This window comes from Lissotriton helveticus, chromosome 5_1 (assembly GCF_964261635.1).
Source record: "Lissotriton helveticus chromosome 5_1, aLisHel1.1, whole genome shotgun sequence".
Classification (NCBI taxonomy): domain Eukaryota; kingdom Metazoa; phylum Chordata; class Amphibia; order Caudata; family Salamandridae; genus Lissotriton; species Lissotriton helveticus.
In genome coordinates, this window is record NC_136065.1 from 1,321,418,660 (window position 1) to 1,321,440,955 (window position 22,296).

Here is a 22,296-nt window from a genome sequence, read left to right on the forward strand (position 1 = left end):
AGTGCAGGTAAGTAATAGCAACATTTTGAAAAATGAAATGAAAGAGGGAAAAATAGAATTCATTGATGTTATAGCAATATTATGTGTCTGTTCTGACAAGTGTTGGGCCCTGTGCCCCTGCACCTGCTGCACCATTCAAATCATGCCTCTAGTGCATGCAAGATAACTGCATTTGTGAGTGCCTGTTTAGTAGTAAAATATAGCAATATTTAGTGTTTAGAGAAGTTATGACAACTTTTGGCCCTGGTGCCACTGCACATGCTGCACCAATCAAATAATGACCACATTGCCTGTAAGGTAACTTCACTTGTGACTACCTATTTACTAGGTAAATATTGCAACATTTGGTATTTAGAGGAGTTCTGACAACTTTTGGGCTTAGTGCCACTGCTCCGGCTGCACCATTCAAATCATGGCCCTGTTGTCTGCATGGCACCTGCACTTGTGACTGCCTATTTAGTAGTAAAATACATACAGTTTAGGTGTTTAGTGGGGTCCCTAGAGCTTTTGGTCCTGGTGCCACTGCACCTACTGCACAATTGAAATGATGACCCTATTGCCTGTAAGGTAACTTCACTTGTGGCTGCCTGTTTAGTAGGAAAATATAGCATAGCTCTTATATATTAACTTTATTTTTACGTGCAATGTTTATTACAGCATTTAGAATTAGATCATAATGACTAAATAGATTAAGTTGAAAAAATACATCTGATAATGCCTACAAAGTGAAAAGAAAGGTACTGAGGCATGATAGGAAATGCCACAAATGTTCTAAGGTTAAAGCATCTGCTTTACACAACTAAGTAATAAAAAGCAAGGATTTTAGCATACTTTTAGAAGCTGTCTGCCTTTTCTGTGGAAAGAGATCTTATTATGACAGCCAATGGAGGTTAAACAGTGTGAACAGCTTTAGTAGAAGTATTGTAAATGCATGCAGCCTGGGGAAGTTAAAAAAAAAAGTACCACACAAAAGCGAATGAACCCAATAATTTGGCGTTGGGAATTGTTAAGAGGACCCTTATAAGATATATTAAATACAAGAGATTTCATAGGCAAAACCTAATAAAACTACACTAGCAGGTCTTAGTCATGTTTAAAGTGGCTATTTAAGTGGGTGGCACAATAGGTGATGTATAAGTAAATTAAATATGCCAATCAGGTGTAAACCAATTTTATCATGTTTTTGAGGTTCAGTACAAGCACTTTTTTTTTTTTTTTTTGCAGAGTTTTATATAGCGCGAACTAGAACCGAACCGAATCAGTTATCAGAGCGCTTTACATAGCACCAGTTACGTTACATGAGGACACACTTTCATTTTTAGGCACGGGGAGATTAAGTGATTTGCCCAGAATCACAGGGGGTTTTTGGCGTCGTTACCGATACTCGAACGCAGATCCCCAGGTCCGAGGTCGAGCGCCTTAGCCGTTAGGCCAACCCCTCTCCCCAACCCCTCTCTCTGTGCACTTTACCACTGGTTAGCAGTGGTAAAGTGCACAGAGTATTAAGGCCAACCAAAACACATTTTTGCAAACAGTAGGGGGAAGGCAAAAAAGTTTGGGGGTAGATCACCCTAAGGCTGACAGCTAACACTCACACTCTGACATTGTCCACCTTACTTCCTTTGGTACTTCTTTTACCACTTCATCCATCCACTTGCTCACCCATTCTTCCATTCATTCATTCAAATGGTATCCTTATTTTCGCTTACTAATTCATCCACATATATAAGAAGCATTTTTTCATAAAAAACAAATCTCAACTTTCACTAAAAGCAATATATGGGCCATCTTGGAATAGTTAAAAATGATAAAGTGTTCCAAAATCATTCAGAGGTCAATGGGTTTTGCCATTTTTCATTGACAATAAAGTATGGGTAACCCAGTTCAAAGATTTGCACCAACATTTACACAGCATTGCAAAGCTAATAGCTCAGTGAGAAGCCATTGAAGACCAGACCTATTGACCTTTCCAATGCTTGTTTATTAAATTGTATGCTGTTTCTAATTCAGTTTGGGACTTGTATTGTTTTGTATTTTAGCTGTATTACTGTTTTGAAACTGCATAGAAACTTTACACATTGCCTTAAATTCATCCTGTCTGCTCTGTGCCATAGCTGTCAGTGGCTCGAGCTGAGGTTAATTTAGTGAATTTGAGGGTGCACCTTACCAACCGTTGTGATCATTTCTTGAGGTAGTCACCAAATACGAATCCAATTTCTTACATCTGACAGAAAAATAAAGTCAAGAATTGTTGAGTTAGATCATGAGGATAATTTGGAACAGATATCTAATTCTAGATTTTGGTGACCAGGTATGGACATCCAAATCAATGAGGAAGAGAAAGGCTATGTTGTATGAGTGGGCCGTTACAGGCAATGTAGAACTGTCGAACCAATTTTGCAATTGGTAATGCTGCTGGGTGAACAATGGCAAAGCCAACTAAGGATGCTATAGCACTTTTTCAGTCATTAAATTACACAAAAAGTTTTGCCATTGTGCTGGTAGATTATTACAGCATGTCGTGGGAAGTCAGATTTGTAGCTGAACCTAACACCTGGTCAGTGATAATGTTTATTGTTTTGTTTTAATATATCTTTTTATTTTTTTTTTCATCATTTTCAACATTTCAGAATTAGCAACTCGATGGGGACCCAGCACATATCTTAATAGTGTTACAATAATGTATAGATTAAGTGGACCACCGAGCAGAAAATCCCCCTTTAGAATCAAGATTTATCTTGACTAGATTGTCACTTACCACATATCTTTTGGTATTTAGTAGTATATCCCATCCATTTATAAATATTTTTTCAGCATCTGCAGAGCAGTGTATTCTTCTCATCAGTCACTGATGAGGGGAACACATCTCTTCACCAGTTGTGTGCTATGTCTCTTTTTGCTACCATAAAGCCACAACCAGCTAGAGTCATGTGCCCTAATCAGGCTGCCAGTCCTCCATTATTCTCAATAATACTACCTTGAGGTGTGGTTTGGTGGGGTTGCCTAACAGCTTTGCTAGAGCATGACATTTGCTCTGCACTACTGCCAAATGTACTGCCAGTTCCAGATTACATTGTAAAAAGTACCTACTTCCTTCTCACAAAGCATGTACACAGGGACAACCACCCTACCCATCCTCGTCACTCTGTTTGGGTTATAACAGGTCTTATGAAAGAAGTTGAATAGGATGATTCTAAAGTTGGATGGGATGGTCAATTCACAAATGACTATTTTAGCCTCCTGCTTCTTGCAGTTCTTCAGTTCACCCACTTCATGTTGTTCGCAGACCAAATGTACCCCGTGAGTAGCCTTGGGGTGTTCAGTAGAAGAGATCCTTATGCCCTAGATATCCCTTTCCAACCCTAACGCTCCATAGCGAGCTTTACTTTAGTTGGATTAAATTCTGGGATGTCGCCTAACTTGTCTTTATAAGTTGCCTGAGTATGGCGACACTGTAAGTATCTAAAAACTGTAACTTGAGATACTCAATCACCCTTACTATGTGTTCAAATGATTTGATATGGTCTTAGACCCAACTGCCCCCAAGTATGAAATACCTATTAGGTCCTAAGCTCTAAACCCAGGCAACTGTAATACTCGTGTCACTTTATTTCGGCTGATAATGGGGTTTGGTTAGTAAGTTAATCAACCATTTACTATTGTATCAGGGCATCCCATCAGCACAGTATTCAACCATGGAGATGGGTAACGAAGTCCAATCTTCGAGATCTCTATGAATGCGTCGTAGCAAGCAAGCAATATTAGGGCTGCAAGCCACTGAAGTGAGCTCTGTGTGTGGGCAGTGTAGGAAAAACAGGATATCATCTGCATACAGAAAAACTATATCTTCCACTCCTTTCGGCCAGCAGAAACCTTTAATCTGTGCATCTTTCCTGATTCACTTTACCAAGGGTTCTACAGCTAGGACAAAGAGGAGCAGAGGAAAGCAACAATCCTGATGAGTACTGTACTCGATGAGAAATGGGGAGAGAACACCCTGTTTACTCTTGCAGCTGACACATTGTAAAGGGCCTTGATGTAGGTCAGAAACCAAGGGCAAATATCTATCTTTCTGTGTCCCTGGAACAAAAAGGACCACTTCACATTATCAAAAATAACCCTGGGCGGCCCTGGCATAGTGCCACTATACGGAGTTCAACGGAGTTATGAAAAAACTCAGTGGAACTCTGCTCTGCTCCTTCACTTACCTCTACAGAAGCAGGGCATGGGGCCTGGGCTCCGGCGGGCCCCGGGGTGCAGGACCCCACATCCTGCTGCCAGCTGAGGGTCTGTGTGCCAGGGACGGGGATCCCTCATGCCCAGACAGGCTCCCTGATCCCCTTGGCCTGGCTGGGTTGAGAAGCAGAGACTCGGGCATGGGCCTGGGCTTCGGGCAGCACCTGGGGTGGGTGAGTCCCTGTCCTGCGGCCTGCCAAGGGTCCATCTGCCTGGGATAGGGGTCCCTGGTGCCCTGGGAGGCTCTCCCCTGCCCGGCCTGGCTGTGGTCAGAAGCAGGGACTGGTTCTAGGGCTCCGGCGGGCCCTGGGGTGCGGGAGCCCACGACCTGCGGCCAGCCGAGGGTCCTGGTGCCCGTCACTGGGGTCCATTGGGCCGAGGCAGGCCACTCCCACGCCTGCATGTCAAGATGCCTGTGGGCCTGAGGTCAGAGTTACATCATGGGCCCCACTGGCAGCCCCATGCCCGAGACCCAGCTAAGGGCTCTTATGAGCCCCTGGGAAGCAGAGCTCCCAAGCCCTCCAAGTGCAGGTGGGAGCCCTTCCTTTAAGGCGCAGAGAGGGCTGATGGGCGTCCTTCGTGTCCAGCCATCTGGTTGTGCCTTTTCCCTCTTGGCCATCTGGTCGCGCGTAATAGTTCCTCATTGGGACTGGGGACGGGGTGGCCTCTGTCCCCTGTCAATCTCTCGGTGGGGCACAGGGGTCGGCCCTCCCAAGACAGAACCCACACTCACCCGGCACGACCTCCACGGTGGGATAAACCGAATGGCAGTGCTTCCCTGGGCTGGTACCACCCCCCTCAAAATGCCCTGCCGTCACCTGGGCCCTCCCATACCTGAGTCCGGGCCCGGCTTTGGGTGAACGACAGGGCGATACGGCAGGGTGGCCTGGAAGAGAAGGAGCTGAGGGCCTGCGAGGGAACCCCTGTTCCTCTCACTGGGAGGTGTGTGGGATGGGGAGCCACCTGGCTCTTCCCTTCCGGCGCCTCTGACCTGGGCAAGGATGGGGTGGGCTGCTCGCAGCCCGCTGGCATGGCTCGGGACATCCAGTGATGGACAGCTGACGTGCATGTGGGGCGACCCACCCTCGTTGCCAGGTACCCGGTTCGACCCGGTCCGGTGAGGCTGGGCCAAGGGGTTTGAAGACTCACACGTCCCTCCTGGTTATTCTAGGATGGACCGGCTGCCTGCTCCCATCACTCCAGGAGCCCCCCTTGTCCGTGGGAACTCCTGGGCCGAGCGCCTGGTAATGCTTTTTTTTCTCCCAACTGCGCAGTCTGACTCCCAGAGGGGAAGCCTTGAACGGGGTGCCCGGGCCGTCTCACTGCACAGGCGGTAGACGGACGGTGTGGCCTTCCTCCTACCTCTACTGCACCCACAGGTGGACAAAAGTGTTAGAAAAGTTGACTGTAACTCTTGGCGGTGAATCAATTGGCTTGCACGTTTATGAAGAATGCAGCTAACTGCGAGAATCAGTGTAAATTGCAGGACACATTGATCATCGACTACGCCTGTCTGAGAGTCAATCGATCGTCAATCACCCTGGGGCTTCCCTGGGATGTGGCTGGGGCCGTCGCAGGTTTAGCTCCGCTTTCCTTGCTCCCCCCACAAGGTCAAACCCTCCTGATCGCTTGTGGCAGGGTCCCTCACCGGCTTCTGTCACAGTGCGCCTAGCCCCGTTTCCCTGCCCAGGGGGGGCAGTGGCCGGTCCGCCCTGGGCCTGTCCCGGGGCGCATGGCTGTGTGCCTCCGTGGCTGTCTGTGGTGTTCAACCGGCTGCCCACGCGCACGCACCTCGGGCACCCACCACCGTGCCCGGCTTCCTGGGAAGGGTGAACCCCATCCAGATCCCATCGGGGAGAGAGGGCACGTGCTGCTGGGATGCCAGGCTAGCCTTCCCTGCTCACCCCAACGCTTAAGCGTTTTTCCGACTACGATCTCAGATCAGACATGGTGACCCGCTTAATTTAAGCATATTACTAAGCAGAGGAAAAGAAACTAACCAGGATTTCCCAGTAAGGGTGAGTAAAGAGGGAAGATCACAGCGCCGAATCCCAGTCCAGCGGCGGGCGCGGGAAATGTGGAGTACAGAAGACCGACTCCATCTAAGGCTGAATACAGGTGCAAGACCGATAGCTAACAAGTATCGTAAGGGTAAATTGAAATGAACTTTGAAGAAAGAGTTCAAGAGGCTGTGAAACTGTTGACAGGTAAACGGGTGGGGTCCATGCAGTCTGCCCGGAAGATTTAACATGGCGGGAAGGTTGGTGGCCCGGGAGTTCCAGATCCCCTCTGCAGGACCGGCGCACAGGCCTTCCTGGCCCTGCAGGGCACATTTCCTCCATGGCGGTGCACCACAACCGGCTCCGGGTCGGCTGGGAAGGCTTCGGGGTAGCAGGTGGCCCTACGCTTTGGCAAAGGGTGTTACTGCTGCCCTGGCAGCAGCTTCGCCGTGTCCACGGGGCGGAGGGAAATTCGATCACCTCCGCGCCCTCCACTGGGCACCCGCTCCTGGCCCCCCTCGGGGCACACCGGGGCAGGGAAAGGGGAACTGGGCCACTTGCACGACTGTCACCTGGCACGGACTGTGCTCAGTGTGCCTGACCACGTCACTCCACTGGGAGGGGTCTCACACATCGGATGGCAGGGGTCTGCGGCAATGTCGGTTACCCACCCGACCCATCTTGAAACATGGACCTAGGAGTCGAACACTTGCGCGAGTCAGCGGGCCGATGAAATTCCTATGGCGCAATGAAGGTGAGGGCCAGCACGCATCGGCCCATCTCACCCACTCCGTTGGAGAGGTGGAGCATGAGCGTGCGTGATAGGACCCGACAGATGGTAAACTATGCCTGGTCAGGGCGAAGTTAGAGGAAACTCTGGTGAAGGTCCATAGGGGATCTGACGTGCAAATCAGCCGTCCTACCTGGGAATAGGGGTGAAAGACTAATCAAACCATCTAGTAGCTGGTTCCCTCCAAAGTTTCCCTCAGGATAGCTGGCGCTCAGAGCCCCCAGTCTTATCTGGTAAAGCAAATGACTAGAGGTCTTTGGGCTGAAACAATCTCATCCTATTCTCAAACTTTAAATGGGTAAGAAGCCAAGCTCGCTGGTGCGGAGCCGGGCATGGAATGCGAGTGCCTAGTGGGCCACTTTTCGTAACCAGAACCGGAGCTGCAGAATGAACGGAACGGAGGGTTAATATGCCCAATGCCGACACTCATCAAACCTCAGAAAAGTTGTTGGTTGATATAGACAGCAGGACGATGGCTATGGAAGTCGGAATCTGCTTAAGCGTGTGTAACAACTCACCTGCCGAATCAACTAGCCCTGGAAATGTATGGCGCTGGAGCGTCGGGCCCATCCTTGGCCGTTGTCGATGGTGAGAGCCGCAGGGGCTAAGCCGCGATGAGTAGAAGGGCCGCTGTGTGCGCATGGAAGCCCGGGGCGAGGGCCCGGGTGGAGCTGCCGCAGGTGCAGATCTTGGTGGTAGTAGCAAATTTTCAAACGAGACCTTTGAAGGCCAGCGTGGAGAAGGGTTCCATGTGAAGAGCAGTTGAACATGGGTCAGTCGTCCTAAGACATGGGCGAGCACCGTTCGGAAGGGACAGGCGATGGCCTCCGTTGCCCTCGGCTGATTGAAAGAGAGTCAGGTTCAGATCCCCGAACCCGGAGTAGCGGTGACCGGTGCACTCGAGGCCTCCAGTGCGGTAACGCAAACGATCCTGGAGTAGCTGGCGGGAGCCCGGGGGAGAGTTCTATTTTCTTTGTGAAGGGCAGAGAACCCTTGAATGGGTTCGCCCATGAGAGGGGCTCGAGCCTTGGAAAGCGTTGTGGTTCTGGCGGCATTTGGTGAGCACTCGCTGGTCCTTGAAAATCCGGTGGAGATGGTGTAAATCTCGCGCCTGACCGTACCAATATCTGCAGCAGTTCTCCAAAGTGAACAGCCTCTGGCATGTTGAAACAGTGTAGGTAAGGGAAGTCGGCAAGTCAGATCTGTAGCTTGAGGATAAGGATTGGCTCTAAGGGATGGGTCGGTCAGGCTAGGGCACAAAGCCCGCCTGGGCGCATGCCATGACTGGATGAGCCGCCACCCTCTGGGACAGCGGCAACTCTGGACGCGAGCTGAGCCCTTCCTGTGGATCGCCCCAGCTGCGGTGGTCACATCTTCCTGTGCCATCTTTCCGGGGGCGCAGGCCAGCGTTCTGCCTTGGCCGGCACCTAGCAGCTGACTTAGAACTAGTGCAGGCCAGGGGAATCCAACTGTTTAATTAACACAAAGCATCACAAAGGCCCGAGGCAGGTGTTGATGTAATGTGATTTCTGCCCAGTGCTCTGAAGTTCAAAGTGCAGAAATTCAATGAAGCGCTGGTAAACAGCTGGCAAGGGCTTCACATTTGGATCAGATGGTCTTATTGAGCAAATCACCGCTCTCGCCTTTGCCGATGACATCACAGTACTCAGCAGTACCTGGGAAGGAATGAGTACAAATCTGAAAATCATTGAAAAGTTCAGTAAAAATACAGGATTAAAACTTAATGTGAAAAAGACACATGGATTTCATATCAGTCACCATAAAGATAAAATCCTGGTTAACTGTAAACTATGGCAATTTGAAAAAGAAAATATTGAAAATATTCATCCAGGAGAAAGTGAGAGATACCTCGGATTGAACTTTGATCCACACACTGGTCATACAAGCAACAACAAAATTAATGACATTCTTGTCAATTGGGCTCAAAAACACAGAAAATATTAATTTTGTGTTTGGTACCTAAACTATCATTCAAGTTGGAAATGACAGGAACAGAAGCAAAAACTTTAAATGCTCTGGATCAAACAATAAAAAGTATGTCAAACACTTTTTACACCTTCCTGCATACACATGTGATGGTCTCTTATACTCAAAAAGATTATTTGGGGGCCTCAGTATACCAAAAGTATGTACACAAATTGGTCTCAATAAAGTCAACAGTTTATTGTATGTCAGGGCAGCTCCAGATCTGTACATACCACATTCGTTCATGTATGCAGTAGAAGCAATAAATGAAAAAATTGATAACATCATCAAAACGCACAAATTTTACTTTTCAGACAGTGAGTTTCTGAGTTATGATTTGTTATGATTTGAATTTGTTAGCAACATATGATTGGAGAAAAGAAGAATTTGAGAAATGGGCAAATCTCCCTGTCCAAGGTGATGGTATAAAATATTTAGCAAGTAATCCAACCCCAAACTTCTGGATCAGCAAGCATAACAAAATGAAAGAAAACCAATACATAGCTGCACTGATGTTAAGAGCAAATGTTTTATCTATTAGGGAAACCATCACTAGAGGAAGAAATCATACATTTGCTACTTGTAGATATTGTAATGATGTTTGCGAAACAATTTCTCATAATTCAGGTGCATGTCCTAAAACCAAGGACATTAGGAAAAAAGTCCCAACAAAATTCTGGAGCTGCTCATTGCTAGAGCAAAAAGGTGTGGTTGGATGGCATATAGGGAACCTCATGTTAAGAATAATCAAGGTGAATTATGAAAACCACATGTAGTGTTTACCAAAAATGGTACAGCTGTAGTGATTGATGTTTCAATTAGATATGAAAACTCACAGAATTCCCTTGAATTAGCGTTATAGAGTAAAGTGAAATATTATCAGGATCTGTCACAGCAAATCAAACATCTCACAAAATGCACCACTGTAAAATTTCATGGCTTTATCGTGGTATTTGGCCTCAATGTAATGATGTTGTTCTGGCTGATTTAGGTTTGCAAATGTCATTCCCATTCAAGAAAATTGTTTGCCTGACTACTTTAATGGACACTCTTAAAATGTGCCAAGATTCATGGACAATTGAGTATCAAGCTTATACTGAGATGTACACTTTCTTGCCCCACACATCTCACCCTTATGAAGCATAATGTTTTAACATATAGGTTTATAGTTGACACAAGATTTAGTATAGATGTGAATTTTATAGATGAGAATTTTTACAATTTTATAGATGTGCATTTTCTAGTTAGATGTGTAATTTGTAGATGTGTATATTTTATAAATGTATGCTTATAACAATTTAGATATAGTTGTGTACATCATACTTATTGAAATGTCTTGATTGAGGAATAGGTCTCAAATAATCTCATACACATAGTTATCACACATTGATTATTGATGTCCTGCTAATCATATTTTAATTTCTCAGGACTGTTCGTAGACAATTTTAAATTGTTGGAATAGTACTGCAGGGTGTACTATCTCCGGCCTATACGTGATCCCAGTTCCAGTGAGGACAGCGTTCAGTGTGGCTGTACTCCAGAGCGAAAGAATGTTGTATTGTTGAAAGCATAACCAAATTGATGCTGATGGGAAGCATAATAACCCAGAATGAGCCACCGCGAGGTGGTCCAGAATAGCCAGATGCCTTGTCATCTAATTAGTGATACGCATTAATGGATGAACAAGATTCCCACTGCCCCTACTTACTATCTAGCGAAACCACAGACAAGGGAAGTGGCTTGGCAGAATCAGCGGGGAAAGAAGTATGTTGAGCTTGACTCCAGGCTGGCACTGTAAAGCGACATGAGAGGTGTAAGATAAGTGGGAGGCCTTCGGGCCGCCGGTGAAATATCTTATCATTTTTTCACTTATCTGGTGAGGGGGGTGAGCCCCGTGGAGCTCTCGCTTCTGGCTCCAAGCACACGGCACCCGCCGGGCGCAACCCGCTCATGGGACAGTGGCAGGTGGGGAGTTTGACTGGGTCGGTACACCTGTCAAATGATAATGCAGGTGTCCTAAGGCAAGCTCAGGGAGGAAAGAAACCTCCCGCGGAGCAGAAGGGCAAAAGCTCGCTTGATCTCGATTTTCAGTATGAATACAGACCTTGAAAGTGGGCCTCATGATCCTTCTGACTTTTTGGGTTTGAAGCAGGAGGTGTCAGAAAAGTTACCACAGCAATAACTGGCTTATGGTGGCCAAGCAATCATAGCAACGTTGCTTTTTGATCCGTCGATGTCGGCTCTTCCTATGATTGTGAAGCAGAATTCACCAAGCATTGGATTGTTCACCCACCAATAGGGAATGTGAGCTGGGTTTAGACCGTCGGGAGACTGGTTAGTTTTACCCTACTGATGATGTGTTGTTGCAATAGTAATCCTGCTCAGTACGAGAGGAACCGCAGGTTCAGACATTTGGTGTATGTGCTTGGCTGAGGAGCCAATGGGGCGAAGCTACCATCTGTGGGATTATGACTGAACGCCTCTAAGTCGGAATCCCCCCTAAACCGTAATGATACCGTAGTGCTGTGGAGCCTTGGTTGGCCTGGAATAGCCAGCCTCTTTTCGGGGGCCGGTGCTCAGAGCCGCTCACTTGGGGACCGGAGCACAGACGGAAGAGGACCCCCTCCATTGCCATTAGTGCACCGCATGTTTGTGGGGCACCCGGTGCTAAATCATTCGTAGACAATCTGATTCTGGGTCAAGGTTTTGTAAGTACCAGACTAGCTACCTCGCTGGGATCTATTGAAAGTCATCCTCCCGTTCCTGCCCCACCGTGGTGTGGGGACGGGGGCCACCATCACCTGCCAGCCAGCCTCAAGCAACCTGGCCATTCTTGCGGTCATTGGACTGCAAAGGTGACTGGGTCCCGCTGACTCTGGCCATCTAAGCGCTGGGTCGTCCCGGGTATCTGTTCGCCTGGCTGGCCTTGCAGGCTGGGTGACCAGATGGCCCTGCGGGCCGGGTAACCAGATGGCCGTGAGGGCTGGGTTACCAGATGGCCAGCCTGCCGGCTGGTCGGACTGACTCCAACTTTTGTCCATCCTCAGGGTTCTGTAAGTCCCCACTATGTAGGGGCTTAATAGTCGAGGAAAATGGGCTCCCTGGGCAGGCCAGCGGGAAGAGGATGTGGCCTAGGTTTAACCCCCCTTGCTTCGTACACCATTGGGCTCCAGGAAGGTAGAAGGTACACCCGCCTGAGTCAGCACCCTGACGCCCAAGGGTCTGGGTGTGGGGGGTGACAGTCAGTTGCCAGGGAAGGGCGGGTGTCTCCTGGGCAAGGAGTAGTAGGAGGCCAGCCCTGCATTGAAGGGGGCCGAGCCAGAGCTGGAGCCCTTGGAGAGCTTGGAGAAGCCCTGAGCAGGGGACACCTGGTCCCGGTCTGGGATGGCAGAAACTTGGGGATGTCCTGTGCTGCCCAAGGGGTCCACCAGGGCCCAGGGAGGCTCTCCTCAGTTCTGCAAGCCAGCCGGGGGTCTGGGTGCTATGGATGGGGGTCCCTGTCTGGCTGGGTTCGGAAGCAGGGTCCTGGCCCGGGGCATCAGCTCCTTCCGGCAGGCCCTGGGGTGCAGGTGCCCCAAGTCGTGCAAGCCAGCCGAGGGTCTGGGTGCTGGGGACATGGGTCCATCGGGGCCCAGGAAGGCTTTCCCTGACCTGGCTACAGTTCAGAAGCTGGGTCCGTCCTGCAAGCCAGTTGAGGTTCCGGGCACTGGGGACAGAGGTTCCATCTGGGCCCGGAGAAGCTCTCCCTCACCTGGCTAGGGTTTGGAAGCTCGGACCGGGCCCAGGGCTTGAGCTCCATCTAGCAGGCCCTGGGGTGCAGCAGCCCCCCGTCCTGTAAGCCAGACTAGGGTCCGGGCACACGGAAAGGGGGCCCAGGGAGGCTATCACCGGCCTGGCTAGGGTTAGGAAAATGGGACCGGGCCCGGGGCTTGAGCTCCATCTGGCGGGCCTAAGAAGCCCCCCGAGGGTCTGGGCACTGGGGACGGGGGTCCCTTTGGGGCCTAGGGAGGCTCTCCCTGGCCTGGCTAGAGTTTGGAAGCAGGGCCCGGGGCTTGACCTCCATCTGGCTGGCCTCATGGTGCGGGAGCCCCCAATCCTGCAAGCCAGCTGAGGGTCCGGGCACGAGGGACGGGGGTCCCTTTGGGGCCTAGGGAGGCTCTCCCTGGCCTGGCTAGGGTTTGGAAGCTGGGACCGGGCCCAGGGCTTGAGCTCCGTCCGGCGAGCCCCAGGGTGCAGGAGCCCCCCATCCTGCAAGCCAGCCGAGGGTCCGGGCACTGGGACAGGGGTCCCATCGGGGCCCGGTGAGCCTCTCCCCGGCCTGGCCTGGGATTCGGAACCTGGGACCAGGCCTGGGGCTTGAGCTCTGTCCAGCAGGCCCTGGGGTGTGGGAGCCCCTGATCCTGCATGCCAGCCGAGGGTCTGGGTCCTGGGGCTGGGGGTCCATAAGGGCCAGTGCAGGCACCCCTGACCTGGCTGGTTCAGAAGCAGGGACCAGGCCTGGGGGGGCGGGGTGGCTGGCTAACTCCGCTCCACAGCTGAGTATGAGTTTTACACTATATTCCGCGTTCCCAGCGGAGCATGGAGTAGGCAAGTATCTGCACACTCTGCTGTTGGAGCGGAGTTCTCGTCTCTAATCAAAAACCTACTCAGAGCATACTAAGACTCATGTGAGCAGCCTTGAAAGTCATATACTTGGCGACAGGGCACAAGTCCTAAAAAAAGAAGTGGGGGGACTGATCTAGTTAGGCAGTATGCAAGTGATATTATGGCGCGTGATATTATGGCGCGTGACATCATGGCGCGGATCATCACGGCGCACGACATCACACATGGCATCACAGGAATTGACATCATCGAAAGTGGCATCACAAGCTACGACTTTACAGAAAGTGGCATCCCAAGAAGTGACATCAGATCTAAAGCCCTCACATATATGTTTAGGAGGTCTATCGTGTGTACGTTTCAGTGCATTGCGAGGACAATAGCACAGTGAGCTGCATTTTATGTAACACATCCTGTACATTCATTTACAAACTTATATAATTTATTCCATGTGTAATATTCACGTGTTGATGTAAAGCGCTCTGACACCCTGCATTGGAATGAGTAGAGTTATGCAAGAAAAAATAGTGGTGCTTAAATTATTTCAACACCTCCTCAGGGTAAGTAAGCTTTATATAAATGCAATTCACTTTTTCTAAATACTGGGAAAGACCAACACATCTGATATTCTTACAGTGCAGGCATATCTCCTAAACAGGGACTGAACAAAGTAAAAAGCTGTCTCTCATTGGTATGTGGGATGCAAGGTGTGAGCCTTTGTTTCCCCACCTCTTCATTAGCATCAGGTGTGAGGCTCCTGACTGTTCCCAGCCAAGATACTCGAACAAAAGGAGGCCAGATGACCCATCAAATTCGGCCTTTGTTATTGGCCCAGCAGGAGTCTAAAATAAGAAAGCCCCGTCCCCGCCTGCACGTTGTTGCTTTTTCCAGATGGAAAGCAGATAACCTGCAGGTGCTGCTGAAAGTGTCCCGTGTTTGGAAATTACACCAGGACGAGTTCAGCAAATTATTCAGTGGGGCACAAATTCTTGACAGGGTGGACGCCCTCCACCCGCGTGTACCCCCGACTCGTGCCCTGCATGGCGACTTAAACAAGTTGTAGTGTCTTGTGGCTTCTATTAGGCAATAAGCCATTCAGGTCCTCGTGAAGATGCAATCGAATCACCCTAACCAATCTTGAGGCCAGAAACTTACCTGGGAGAATAATCTCCACATTTAGTAAAGAAATAGGTTGATGCGATGCACACTCGTCCGGTGACTTATTCGGTTTAAGGACAGTGGATATTGTGGAACCTTGAAAGTCTATCGAGAGAGAGGCTGGACATTCTATCTAAAGACAGTCACAGCAGGCGTAGTGAGAGCAGGGGGGAAATGTTTTTGCAAAGCTCTACAGGGAGGCCATTGACAACAGGCGTTTTACCCTCTGGGGCCTCCGCTATGGCTGCTTTAATTCCTTCTAGAGTGAGTGGCACATCTAGCTCCTCGCGCTCTTCACACTAGAATGATTTAGGATTTAATAATTTGCAATAGGATTCTATTTACAACTAGGTGAGGCTCTTTTGTGATACAAGTCTCTATAGTAGTTTTCAAATACTGTCACAATTTCAGGTGAGTCTGTGACCTTCGTGCCATCTGATTTACAGATCAAAGGAATAATTCTCATCGCTCCCTCCCTTTGAGTTCACCAGTAAAGGAGTTTGCTTGCCTTATTTGCAGGCTCATAGATTTTGTATGGAGACACAGTCCAACCCTCCTGGTCCTGGCCGCCTTCATAAACCTTATGTTATAGCACTAAGTGGAGCTGCTCGAGCTGTCTTCTTCCAACCTCTGACACTAAGTTCCAGTGTTAGGATTGGACGCTCAAGGTCTGCAACTTTCACCTTTTTGCCTCATTCCTTAGCTCTCATATAGGAGAAGGCCTTGATCCGGATTACTATCTAAAGGAGCTTCCAACAAACTAGCTGGAGATATTATAGAGGATGTATTCATCTTGAAATACCAACTAATTATTTCACAGGGAAATACACTGAATACCTCATCCTTGAGCCACCTTGTGTTGAAGCACCGGGATCCTCTAAGGCCACACAGTGGCCAGAAGCCACATTTCCACTGGTGCATGTTCTGACAGTCCTCTGGTTAATATGTAAGCATCATAAGTGGCAATGAATTAAGTGACCGGAACAAACAATTAGTCACATTGTGAATACAAATTATGTGGTTTAAAGTAGCACAGAAAGCGTCTATATATCAGATGCCAAGTGAACCAACTACCACTGAGTGCAAAGAAGGTCACTCGTTTGTCTAGGATCTTCAATCTGGAGGTGGGGACGGGGAGTCTATATTTAGGTTCTTGTTTCAGCTAGCCTTAAAATCTCCCCTTACTACTAGCATACCTATCTATAACCTAAGCACAACCTCAGAAACTGCTTGTAGAGTGCTACCAACCAAGGTGCCTGTATTCTACCTGTAATGCAAGGGGTTGCCTATTTTGTTTCCAGTATTACAATAAACCTGCCCAGCATATTTGAGTAATCCGAGAAACTATAAAAGTGAAGGATGTGAGCAACAAAACTGATACCTCGAGGAACCCAAGATAAAACCTCCCTGGAACCCATTGGTGTAGCCCTGTCTCCCCAGGAAGCCACACCTAGCCACACCTAGTGCCCAAGAAGTGCATCTCCTGTAACAACAACACATATGGAGCGTGGCGTTTGGTTTATAACATGACTATTCCAAGATCAATCTTATCCAATAGTTCATTGAGATTTCAAGTGATTGTTTTACAATGTCTCTGGGCATTGCTCATAGGTTGCATATATTGTGGATCTTGGTTGTTGATGCACAGTCGAAGGCCCTTCGTAAATGTATTCTTGTCACCATTCAGCTGCTCACGGCTGTACTTGCATTCTAAACTGGTACTAATGGGCTAAAACCTTTTTCCAGACAGTGTTAACTTGTAAAAAATGACAAAATATTAAAGTAATACTACCTCGCATATGTTGCGAATTTCAGTCAACCCTGCGACATAATTTGGTCCACTCTTGTTGTATCATTCCAGTGGCCCTGATTATAGTGCTGCTATTACTCCTCAGGTCCTAAGCTGATAATAGAGAGAAAAGGGTGAGGCGAAGAGAGGGGAAAATGAAGCAGAGGGATGGAAGGATAATAGGAGGAGGCTGAGGCAGACGGGAGGATAGTGAGAAAAAAGGAGGATGGTGGGAGGGAGGGGAAGAAGGTCAAGTCAGAGAGACAGAGGAAGCGGGGTAATGGTGAGAGGAGGGTAAGGGACAGAGAAGAGGGGGAGTAAGAGAGAGAAGGGTGAGGAAAAGAGAGACGAGTGAGATGAGAGAGGGAGGGACACCGTGGAAATTAAAGGGGGAAGTGGAGCAAAAGTAAGTTGACGTTCAGTGAGAGGATCGCTAGGTCAGGAGAAAGAGATACTAGGCTTAGGCAGAAAGAGAGGAGGATGGGGTGAGAAAAATAGTAGGGCAAAGTGGTGAAATAGAAGGGCACAGCACAGGAACAAGTGGATAAGGTGGAGAGAGATTAGGATGATGTGAATAAAGTGAAGTGGAAGGAAGTAGAGGGTGAGGTGTGCAGGACTGCAAGGTGAAGTGAAAAAAGAGGAGGGTGAAGTCATGATATAGGAAGGTGAAAAAGAGAGAAAGGCTGGTGAGGTGGAGTGAGCAGAAAAGATCGAGCCCATAGGTTTAAACCTGTAGAAATATACAGTCTTCACTAGAAGACAGAAGCTGGAAGTAGGTATTGTATGCAGCTCACACCCGTGCAAGACCATCCAGCAGGACTAGACCCAGTTCTCAGACGCCTGGGAATCTGGACATCCCCATTTATCGTTATATTTTAACCATGCTTTTTAATGGCCCTCCCAGATCGGAGATCCGGAAACCAGACCTGCTCCTCAGGGGTTTATAGTGGATTCCAAGTGACCCCCACCCGGCGAGTTTGTATGTGGGTACTCTGGTTTCATAACGGGCCTTAAGATTGTTCATAGGACCATACCGGGTCCCGCTCTGTTCCGACACTCGAGCCTAGGTCTCCCACTGACACATCACTCTTTCACCTTAGCTGATACAGCTGGTGGCCCCAGGGTCCACTTAGTCATGGCAGGCTATCGATCTACTTGTGTGGTCTGACTTGAGCCCCGTTCTCTTCCCCCAAGCTGAGTCTCACCTGTCTGCTGACTCAGACCTGCAGGCACTCTCCATCCCGGTTTATAAATAAAACCTCTAGGCAACAGTTCATAATTCTATAAAAACAGCTGATACATAGAAATTTGCGGTGTCATTAGAATTCTAAACCATATCTAAAATGGTGTCAGCCACTAGCATTCTCCTCTTACAAGAATTCAACAACTGTCTACTATAAATCATACATTTGGTCTTGCCTCGATCCACCCAGAACAGTTGGTAAGAATTTAGAAGCTGTTGCAAACCCTGTGGTGCCTAGCAAGGTATCGTCTGCAAAGGGAAGTGCAGGGACCCTCTGCCCACCTATCTTAGGTGCATCAAACCCATCTTGCTCTTTGAAGCCAATTACCCCATTTATATGTGACGTAAAATGGGTGGGGGCCAAAACACACCCCTGGTGGACCTTACTATTTTTTTTTTCACTTTATTTTTTCAGTTTACACATTAACACAGTGACACAGAACTGGCATCCTTTCATTGTATGTACGCAGATTGACAACCTCACTAGCGGGATTTAGGACCACAGGCGAGAACAGGGAGGGAACGGACTCATGGGGAAGGAACACAAAAAGCATTCAATAGTAGCACAGGGAGAAGGAGCCAGGCATGTCGCTGATGCAGGCGGTGAACATCACTGGGGTCCATGCCCCTACTCCCTGTCAGACCCAGACCCAGCAGGCGCATACAACCCACCGCTCTCACCGTCAGCCGTGGTGCAGGAGGAGGGCTCCTCTTCCGCCAGTCCCGATGCACACATTACGCGCCAGGCCATTAGGTCATCCTGTAGCTTCTCATCTCGCCGAGTAGTTTGCATATGAGTTTCCTCGGCCAATGACCACTCCCTTACATCCCTGAGCCAAGTGGATACCTCCGGGGCCCCACGGCTCATCCAAGTTATCGCCACCCTGCGCCTGGCTAGCACCAACATTAATTGGAGGAATTTGTTACAAGAGTTTCTTTTTTTTGGGCTTCAGGACCAGAGCAAGCAGACAATGAAGGTGCTCGGGCGCCAACCTAAGGCCCGTGGCCACGACTATTCTGTCCACCACCCCCACCCAGAATTGCCTAACCAAAGGGCATTCCCAGGCCAAGTGCAGGAAGCCCGCTTTCACAGCGTGACATCTAGGGCAACTGTCTCCCCTATCTACAGAGATGCGCCGCAATGATACTGGGGTTAAGTATGTGCGGTGTAGGAAGTTGAAGTGTGTCAGTTTAAATCGTGCATTGCAGGAGACCTTTCGGGTGAGGGTACCTATGCGCGTCCACTGTCCCTGGTCCAGTGGGGAACCGAGATCCGCCTCCCAAGCCGCCCGAGAGGGCAGCACCGGGGGGGGGGCAAGTCTCCTCTCATGGCCTTATAGGACCTTACTATTGATACGGATCGGATCTGTTAGGGCCCCATCCCTCTCTCACCTCACATGGGCAAACGTCTCAGCATAAAGCCTCACAATAATATCCAGCAAAGGGGCCGGCAAACCCATCTTTTCGAGGACCTTTCATAGTCTTGCTCGGGACACTAAGTCAAAAGATGCACAAAGATTGACAAATGCAACATAAAGTTTGCCCTTGCCTATGATCACCTTTCGCCAATACATACACACAATACGAAAGATCTGATCTAGTGTACTCACATTTTGTTTAAAGCCTGCCTGCCAAACAATAAATATACTGGCATTACTTGTTCACTCCTGTACACGAGCCAGTACCTGTTTGCAAAAATGTTTTTGCAGGGAATCGATCAGACTTATTGGCCGATAGTTGGCCGGGTAAGCCCTGTTCCCTTTTTTGTAGATGGTAATAATTCAAGCTAGTTTTTAGGATGATTGAATCTCCATGCCTGCCAAGATTTAAGGATATGCCTTAAATAAGTCATTGGCCAATCGAACTGATCCCGTAGCACGACTAGGAATAGGAGAGTTTATAGATAGCAGCATTTCCATAAGGGTAAAAGACAAATCGTCAGCTTCCGAAATAAAACTATATTGAGAAGCCTCTTCCCTCACCTTGTTATCACATTTGATGAAAATAGAGCCTAGGTCTCCCACTGACACATCACTCTTCCAACTGAGTTGTCCACTCACCTGCAGCAGATGCGGCTGGAGGCCCCAGAGTCCACTAAGTCATGTCACTACCCAGGCTGTGGATCTACTTGTGTGGTCTGACCTTGAGCCCCGTTCTCTTCCCCCAAGGTGAGGGCTCGCCTGTCTTCTGACTTAGACCTCCAGGCACTCTCCATCCTGGTGTATACATAAAAGCTCCAGGCAACTTTACACCAGTTCATATTTCATGATTCTATAAAAACAGCTGATATAGAGATATTTGAGGTGTCATCAGAATTCCTAGCAATTTAAAATCATAGTGCAACACGACAACCACACCTTCAATCAACAGACAATCACACAACAATAAACCATCAGTATACAACAATGTCAAGGTTTGATTTGTCTTATTTTCCTCAATCAAAACTAATTTGTTCTAAATGGCATATTTTAAACAGCAACGCTACATGAGTCCAAACTTCCTAGACCCATGTCTGCCTAACGCCTTTAAAAATAAATTAATATATTTATAATAAAATTGGTGGGCTGAGCATTTATGTTGTATACTTTCAGGTATTTGATCGTCTCTTATGTGGCTTCCAGATTAATGCTTTTGAGATAACCTGTTTGTAAAAATTCCTTGACCTATCATGAATTTGTTCAGTCTTGATTGAGGAAAATAGGATACATCGAACTTTGACATTATTATACACTGATAGTCTATTGTTGTGTGATTGAGTGTCTGATTGAAGGTGTGGTTGTTGTGTTGCATTATGATTTTAAATTGCTAGGAATTCTGATGACACCACGAATATCTGTAACTCACTGTTTTTAGAGAAGTGCTGCGATAACAATAAGGAATGTTCCTTTTTTAACCTTTAGGCAGCTTGGCCCTTATATATACGTATCATGAATTTTGAATTGTTGGAAAGTTGCCTGGGGGGTTTATCTATACAGTTGTGTTTTCCCTGCACTGGGAACTGACATTATTAGCAGGGTCTCCTTATTTATACATTGACTCTCCCTCCTGGTCCCCCATGGGGTCCTCATGGGACATTTCACCCTGTTCACTTCTCCCAGAGAACCTGCTAACCTCAGGCAGCTCCTCTCCGGACGGTGCCCATGCCTCGGGTCCTACATGAGCGCCATGCTGACAATGGAAAGCAGTTTACGTTAAGGAAATTGTCACATTTGTATAGGAATATAATATAAGGCACTGCTGGATAATATTTTATCACCTGCAAGCAAATGGTCTGGCAGAGGAAAACATGAAAGTTGATGGAGTGTGTGCAGTGAGTGGGCTACAAGTGTGAAGGTGGATGTCAATAAAGCTGTGGGGGTTATGCTGTGGTCATACCGCGCTAGTCCACCCCATCACAGAATTCAGTCTATTTAAGATGTTGACTGGAAGGACTCCTGCATCTATGATGCGTCCCGCCTTGTTGAGAAAATATCACTAGAGATGCATGAGCTTCGAGGGGTTTGGCTGAAGAGCTACATCATGGGGAAGAAAGATATCAGGAGAAAATAAAGGAGAACTATAAAAGTAAAAAGAGCACAACAGATAATAGGAGGAAGTTCAAATTCTGAGATTATTTGAGAAATCCTTTCTGATGACCCAAGCTGAAGGCTCCTGCCAGGGAGGAAGCTGTCAGTGGAAATGTTATGAAGTTTTTGGGAAATAAGTGGTGGAATGTAGGAAGGATTTAAAAAGTGCAAGAAGTACTCACTGATAGACCTAAAGAATGTGGGAGTATTGACAAGGGAGTTGGGCCCTCATGGTGGAGAGCATGTGCTAGGATACATAGAAAACCTAATAGATTTATAATGGAATGTGCTGGTCCTTCCTGTTCTCCATTCTCAGTGAGTTCTTCTGTGCTCTAATTTTTGGTTAATTGTTTTGAATCTCGTGCTCATTTTCTATAACAAGATGTGTAGATGTTTTATGTTAATTGCATAATTTATTTGTGAAGATGTTTTGGTTGGGTATAAGCAAAGGGAGGTATGGAGGTGGTGGCAGCTTCTCCTGACCCCGCTTGGCGCTACAAAATCAGATAGCGGTGCCTAAATTGCAAATTGTAAAAGGAAACGGATTTTTTAAAAACGACTGAATTATTTTTAATGTTGGTTGTAAAATTATGCTGACAGTGTTTTAACCTGAATAGAAGGAATTAGGTTGTGTATTTCACTGCAATAATCTCGCATACCTGCAAACACCAAAGCCACGATAGTTTAAAATCCTACCTAAGCCTGCACGCTCGGCAGCCAATCCCGGTGTGTGGAGGGCGGGGCTGAGGCAGGACATACTGGAAAGCGAGCGGTTAGCGCTCTAGACTCTGACACTTCCTGGGCTATTTAGGCGGCGAGGAGGCAGCGCATTTTGCGGTAGGGAGGTGGTGGCAGCTTCTCCTGACCCCGCTTGGCGCTACAAAATCAGATAGCGGTGCCTAAATTGCAAATTGTAAAAGGAAACG

At 48.0% G+C, this 22,296-nt stretch overlaps 2 pseudogenes; both read left to right on the top strand.

Annotated features, from left to right (window-relative positions):
* The first annotated feature begins 5,645 nt into the window (after positions 1-5,645).
* Positions 5,646-5,759, top strand: LOC144756878 (5.8S ribosomal RNA; annotated as a pseudogene).
* A 408-nt stretch (positions 5,760-6,167) lies between these two features.
* On the top strand, positions 6,168-11,792 carry LOC144756695 (28S ribosomal RNA; annotated as a pseudogene).
* Positions 11,793-22,296: the final 10,504 nt, after the last annotated feature.